A 7,937-nucleotide genomic window follows, 5' to 3' on the forward strand; every position below is an offset into this window, starting at 1 on the left:
CCCGGGGAATCTTAGCCTACTCTTTGCTCCTATGCATTTCATATTTTTACATTTCACATATAAGTAAGATCATGCAGTGTTTTTTTTTTTTTTCAGGCCTGGCTTATTTTATTCAGCATAATCTCCTCTTCTTCTACCATATGTTCACAAATGAAAGACTTTCTTTTGGAGGTTCAGCAATATTTTATTACATATATTCCACATTTTTAAAGTCCGTTAGCCCCTCAGTGGACACTTAGGCTGATGTTGATTCTGTATCTTGTCTGTTGTGATACTGATAACATTGCAATGAACACTGGAGGACTGGTATCTCTCCTAATTTAAATTATTTTGGTTATATAACCAGAAGTGGAATTGTTGAATCATATGATAGATCAATATTTTAATTTTTTGAGAAATCTCCAGTGTTTTCATAATGGCTATACAATTTTACACTGCCATCAATAGTGTACAAGGATTTCAATTACTTCACATCTTTGCTAACATTTTGTCTTTTTTTCCTTTTAATTTTTGGTAGGACATATTCACTTGTTAGAGAAAGACAGACATGGAGAGAGAGAGAGAGAGAGAGAAAGTGAGAACGAGCACAGCCCCTCCCTTCCCCCAGGGGAGGATGGCTACACTATAATCCCTTCTCCTCTCTGGATTTGGCATATTCATGCACATTTCCCCAGCATGGTTTTCAAGCTGCCGGGTCCAGGACTTGACCATGTAGTTAGCCATTTGAAATCCAGCTGCCTTAACCACTATACTACTAGCTGGCCCTGCTTTGTCTTTTAGATAATAGACATCCTAACAGGTATGAAGTAATATCTCATTGAGGTTTTTATTAGTGATGTTAAACATTTTTGTTTACTTATTGGCCATTTATTTCTCTCTCTCCTCTCTCTCTCTCTCCCTCTCTCTCTCTCTCTCTCTCTCTCCTTTTTTTAAAATGTCTATTCAGGTCATTTTACCACTTATAAATTGGTGGTTTCCTTGCTATTGAGTTGAGCGTGTTACTTATATATTTTGGAAATTAAGCCCTTATCAGATATATGGTTCACAACTATTTTCTCCCATTCTATAGATTGTCTCTGAGCAAGATTGTTTGTTTCCTTTGCTGTGCTGAAGGTTTTTTAGACTAACATGATCCCTAACATGTGATCTGTAGTGGAGAATGTTACACATGCACTTAAGAAGAATTTGTATTCTGCTGCTATTATATGGAATGGCCTGTGTATGCCTATTAGGTCCATTTATAATGTTTAAGTTCTCTTCTTTCTTATTAATTTTTCTGTCTGGATAAACTATCCATTGTTCACAGTGGTATATATAAGTCCCCTAATATTATAATATTGCTTTTTCCCTTCGATTCTATAAATATTTACTTCATATCTAGGAAGTTGAGTGCAGGGACCAGCAGATGGCATAATGTTTATGTCACTGGATTTCCATGTATTTGATCACAGTTTGAGTCCCAGAACTAGTGGCTCCAAACTCATGCAGGTGGATGTGCATGAATGCCCAAAATCCTGAGAGAAAAATGGAAGAGAAGGGATTGTGGCATGGTCATTCCCCTATGCAGTGATTCTCAATTTCTGTCTCTCTCGTGAGCACATGCCCCCTACAGCAAAAATATTTTTAAAAAAAGAATTTGAATTCATATGCATTTATAATTGTTAAATTATCATAATGACATTGACCTCTTTATCATTATACAGTAACTCTTTTTATCTCCTTTTATAGTTTTTAACTTAAGGTCCTTTTTTTTTTTTTTTTTTTTTTTTAAGTATAATCACCCCTGCTCTATTTGGGTTGCTCTTTTTTTTTTTTTTTTTTCATATCTTCACTTTCAGTCCATATGTGTCCTTAAACCTGAAGTGAATCGCTTATAGGGAGTTTGTAGTTGGTCTTATCATTTTATTTATTCAGCCACTCTGTCTTTTCATATGAAAATTTAATACAATTTCTTTCAGAAGACAGAGAGAAAGAGATACTCCTGACAGGATATCAGAATGCCACAATTTTCCACAACGCTCCTGTCAGGCAGGATTACAGGCACAACTGTAGGAATACCTAGTATGTCTAGGTCAACCCAGGATCCAAACTCCAGGCCCTTCTTTATGGCTCCAGCACTACCTAGTGGTCCTCTACTGCATAGAACACCATGGCTGGGCCTCTCTTTTTCTTTATTGTATGTACAGCACGTTTTTTTCCTTTGTGATTATGATGGAGCATGTATAAAACTATTTGTAGTTATAACAGTCTAGTTAAAGATGTCAAAAAACTAAATCTAAACACACTTTAAAATTTGACATTTTAAGTACACACCCCCACATTTCATGTCACCAGTGTTATAATTAACATCTTTTTATATTATATATTCATTAACTAATTACTGTAGCTACCATTACTTTTTAATACTTTTGTCTTATTTTTTTCTTTTATGATTCCTTATTCATATTTAATTATTGTACATCTTTATAGCACAGAATAGAGTTGTGTGGGTTTTTTTTTTTTTTTGCTTTTTCAACCATTCATTTCTCTTTATTTACAGTTTGTGTTCAATGCAAATCAATTATATAACATGAGAAGTTACTAAGAATTAAAGCATAAATAAATACACAAACACAATGTACAGTCCAAAATAGATGTACAGCATTCAGGTCTGAAGCAAAGGGGAGTGTTCACTTACACACAAAGTAGCTTCAGATCTATCCAATCTGGTTCTTCTCATGTACATTTCTAAAGATGAGGGAAAATGGGAAGAAGACTGAGTCCTCTATGGGAGCTGATATCTTGTACTCTCAGGGAATAAAATAAATGTATATGTTCTGCTGAGAAGTCACCCTCCCTGCATGTTCTGTGTGTCTAGGCAGGTCTAAATGAAACATAACCAAGCATCCAAATAGTATTACAGTCAACATATTCTTCAATTTTCACTGAATCTGTGGTACAAAGGGAGAAAAATGGAATGGCAGAGTTTGCAGATCACCTCCTCCTGTACGCCTCTGATTGCTCAGATTGAACTTCTAGAGATTAGGAAGAAACAAATGACCCATCAGATGACTAGAAATCACCACGAAGCACAAGAAATATGAGAAGCCAAGAAAATACCTCTCCACCAAGGGAAAGGAATAACTATCCACAGACAGTACAATAGAACTCACAGAAGAATTTAGAATATTCTTAGTGATAAAGCTAACAGAGATGCAAGAGAAAACAAACAATGAACTCCAGAAAAAAAGAGCCAATGAGTTCCAGGAGGTGAGGAAGTTCTTGTGAGAGCTGAAGGAGGAAATACACACCATAAAAAAAGAATCAACTGGAACTGTTGGAGATGAAGGCTATAGAGCAGGAAGTCAAAACCTGCCTTGAAAGTATTAAAAGCAGACAATATCAAACAGAAAATTGAATCTCAGATGTAGAAGACAGAATCACTGGACTAGTAAAATCCACCACAAAGACTGAGAAAATAGCCCAAAAAATTAGAATAATATATGAGAAATACTAGATATTAAAAATCCAGGTAATCAGTATCCCAGAAGATAAAGATTCTAACAAGGGCATTGATAATCTATTCTATGAAATCTGGGAAGAAAATTTTCCAAACCTAGAGAGGCATTCAAAGATCTAGACCCAAGAAATATAAAGGACCCCAAATAGGATCAACACAAGAAGATCTTCTCCAAGACACAATATAGCCATATTGACCAAACCATAGACAAAGACAAGATACTAAGATTGGCAAGAGAGAAACAGCAAGTTACCTACAAAGGATATCCCATCAGGCTAACAGCAGACCTCCCATTGGAAACAATGCAAGCAAGAGAAAATACACTCAAAGTGTTCAGTGAAAAACTATTTCAACCAAGAATACTATATCTAGCCAGATTATCCTTCATATGGGAAGAGAAGACAAGAACATTCTCAGATAAACAAAACCTGAAGGAATGTCTCAACGCCAGACAAGTACTCCAAGAAGTTCTGAAGGGAGTGCTATGTCAGGAAAACAAAAGTCAGACACACAGAAATAAGAGTTCTAAAACAACTAAGAAAATGGCCAGCTTAATTGTAGGGACAAGTCCAGAGTTGAATGTTATCTTCCAGAATTTAAATGGAAAGGTCGGACCACAACAGAAGATAGATTAAGTACATGAGCCTGAACTGGTGAAATAGAATTTTATTACTTTCAACTAAAGTAGATCATTACTGATCTTCTTCTATGCTTTGCTTTCCAAATTTAAGGCGTTTTGTCTTCTCTTGAGTTGTGGACAGGTCCATGTACCTACTATTTGGACAAAATTCTGTTTTCTGGCTTTAAGTCTTAAGGAAAGTTCTCTTAACATTTTTTTTTTTAATTTATCAAAGCTAAAACTACCTTTCTTGGAATTAAAAAATATATTTAAAAAATACCTATTTAATGACCACAGTAAACTATATGGCCCCAGCTAGGTGCTACTTTTTAATATATTCATTCTACCCATAGAGTTTCATGCCTAAAGTCAACATGTGTTAACAGATATGTATATATCAGCTTAGCATACTATTGAAAGTAGTTAAACACACACACAAGAAACAGGAAACAAAATTATGTTGTGATGATGTTCAGTTAAAGAATTTAAAATAAATAAGTTAATAAAATTCTTTTAAGAAAATGCAGCAATAGAGAAAACAAGAAAAAAACTAGGTAAAAAAAAACATACTTAAGTTTCTTATATTCCTTCTAGCAATATAATAATTTGTTCTCATATTTACTCTGCATAATTTTTTATATAATCTTCCTAAGAATTTATTATTTAAGTTTTTTCTATTGCAAATGTTTTTGTTAGCATTATATATTATAACTTGTAATTATCTATTTGTATCAAAGAGCATCAATTTTATATTCTAATTGTTTTTTTTGGGGGGGGATGTTTTTACTATAGGGCGCATGCGTTCGCCAGAAAGACAGAGAGAGACAGAGAGACAGAAAGCTAGAACTCTCCCCCCGCCGCGGGGTGGTCACGCCACAATTCCTTCTCCTCCATTCTCCTCTTGAGATCTTGGGCACGCACGCACATGCGCTCACAGTGAGTTTAAGCCACCAGGTCTGGCACCTGAACCACAGTTGACTACATGGGAGTTCAGCAACATAGCCATTACACTAACAGCTCGTTCTTATATTTTAATTTTATAGCTTTTCAGATTAAAGAATTAGTTTTACATTTGAATTGGTTTCACAATTGAATCTCTAGGATTTTCAAGGTATAGTTCATGTAAATTAACATAAGAGATAGTTTCTATTCCTCTCTCTTTAATTCAATATATTGTCTAAATCAAGTGGCTAGGAAAATAAAATTTGTACTGGGAAAAAAAAAAAAAGATGATGGAAAATGACTTTGTGGCCATGTTACCATACTAGACACTGGAAAAATCTAAGCATCAGCGTGTGACCATATGAGCAAAATACTTCAGGGGAGTGGTTTTTTGTTGTTGTTTGTTTGTTTTTTTTGGAGAGATTTTCGCTATAGGGCGCGTGCGCTCGCCAGACAGAGAGAGACATAGAGACAGAAAGCGAGAAATCACCCCCATGGGGGATGGGCACACTACAATCCCTTCTCCTCCATTCTCCGCTCGGGATCTTGGGCACGCACGCACATGCGCCCGGCGTGAGTTTTAAGCCACCAGGTCCGGAATGCAAACCGTGGTCAACTACGTGGGAGTCCAGCGACATAGCCATTAAGCCAACTGCTGGTTCCCAGGGGAGTGTATTTTTTTAAAAGGTTTCTGTGTTGAGGCTGTTGGAAAAGATTTTCCAGAATCAAGCTCACTTGAGGTTCTAACTATCTAAAAATATTGACTGATAACAAAAAGTGTTCCAAGTGTGACTATTCTGATCCATAGGTTAAAAAAATTATTCACAGAAAGAGTATAAAAGTTTCTGTGAATTTTATGCAAATTAGCTTCCATTCTTCACTTCCCAAATATCTGATTTACAGTTTTGGCTTCTTCACGTATTTACCTTTTGATCTCAAGATTTGTAATTCTACCTTCAAAACAGATGATTTTTTAACGTAAAAAATGCAGAAATTCAACATACGCAGAAATAAAAAGCAGCATTTTTAAATGAGTTGAGGTCATTGCAAATCTACTCTCTTAAAATAGTTTAACTAAAAAAAATAATTTAACTAAATGAATCTTGTGTTCTTGTCCAATTAAAAACAGGTGATGAAAAATGTCTACCATTTGACTTTATAAGGTTAAGCAATATGCACCCAATATGCTCGGATTTAGGGGTAGATTTAAATTCATCATTGCCCTGACATATCTCAATTACTACATAAAAGATCAAATGTAATGTCAGACCCAGAGCCTCAGAGGAAAAGAGTTCAGTTCCCCAGAAAACAGTGAAAGCTTTACAATGTGAAACTTTATCTAGAGTACATCAGCATTAAATTAATGCTGCTGAAACAACACATTGAGGATTGCAAGTCACGCCCGGAAGTTCCTTTTAATGTACCTATAAAGAGTCATGGAAACTTTTCATATTACCTAACTGTTCTATGGCCTTATGGATTTAATGAACCAAATGAAAACTGAATCTTGATTCTACATTCCATTCTTTATCTCTAGATAAGATAAAATCTATTCTTAATGTCAAGGTAGAGTTTTATATGTTCATATTTCTTAAGTCACATTCAAGAAAATCATGTCTTAACTAATTTTGAGTGTTGTCTCTTTATTTTATACATGAAACTGCAACAGGTGTAATACTGGTATTCATCATCTGGTCAATTCCTTCACATGTTCTTTAATCAATCAAATTTGAGATCCACAACATTTTCTATGTTGATAAAATAAGATGTGGATTTAGTGGATTTGATGAAAACCTGTTTCTTTTTTTTCTTGCCACAGTGGACTTCTAGATGCCATTTGGATTGGGTTTAGAAGATGGGGAAGTGTAGATATTTCTTGGCCTGCATCTCTTAACCATAGAGGTGTAGAAGAGAAAGTGAGATCACAAGGAGACAGGCAGTTGACTGCAGGGCATTGCCAGCGGCCTTGGTGGTGGCATTGGCTGGATTTGGGGCAGCCGAGGTATCCTGGGAGGTGTTACTTGGAAGTGTTTGATTTGAATAAATCTATGTGGGTAGGAGCAGTGCCAGCAGCAACAGCCCCAGCCCCAGCCTGGTCATTATAGCTCTGCCCACATCTGCTCCATCAGTTTGCAGTGCGCCTTGCAGAACTCTGGGTGTTTCGAGAACCACTGGCTCTGGGGCAGGCACAGGCGAGATTTTATCACTAAAATTAAGTGATATACCTAAACATTTTAGCATTAGTGCATTATACATTTGACTAAATTATTATCTTTATAGGGAATTTTATATTTTATATGTTTTCATGTTGTTGTTGTTGTTGTTGTTATGGTACAGGCGAGATTTTATCACTAAAATTAAGTGATATACCTAAACATTTTAGCATTAGTGCATTATACATTTGACTAAATTATTATCTTTATAGGGAATTTTATATTTTATATGTTTTCATGTTGTTACTTAGAGTCCTTACATTTATCTTTTTTTATTTAACTTTATTTATTTATTTAAATTTGACCAGAGAGTGATAAAGTGAGTAAATGAGAGAGAGGAGAGAAAGAAAGGTAAAGTGAGAAAGCAAGCTGCCAGATCCAGGACTTGAACCATGGTCAGCCATGTGGGAGTCCAGCATTCTTAACCACCACATCTGCTGACCCCTAGAGTCTTTATATTTCAACTTAAAAAACTTCCATTAGCAGGACCAGCAAGTGACTAGAAGTTAAGGCTCTGGACTCCCACATAGTCAACCATGGTTTGAGTCTCAGATCCAGCAACGTGAAACATACTGGGTGATTGCATGAGTGCTCAAAATCCCAAGACTTCAGTGTGATCATTCCCCCCGGGGTGTGTGTGGGGGGGTGATTTCTCAATTTCTGT

General features: G+C 35.8%; 1 pseudogene; it reads right to left on the minus strand.

Annotated features, from left to right (window-relative positions):
- Window positions 1–6,950: 6,950 nt before the first annotated feature.
- Window positions 6,951–7,301, minus strand: LOC102488592 (signal transducer CD24-like; annotated as a pseudogene).
- Window positions 7,302–7,937: the final 636 nt, after the last annotated feature.

Source organism: Tupaia chinensis, unplaced genomic scaffold (genome assembly GCF_000334495.1).
Source record: "Tupaia chinensis unplaced genomic scaffold, TupChi_1.0 Scaffold000070_1, whole genome shotgun sequence".
In the NCBI taxonomy this organism is placed as follows: domain Eukaryota; kingdom Metazoa; phylum Chordata; class Mammalia; order Scandentia; family Tupaiidae; genus Tupaia; species Tupaia belangeri.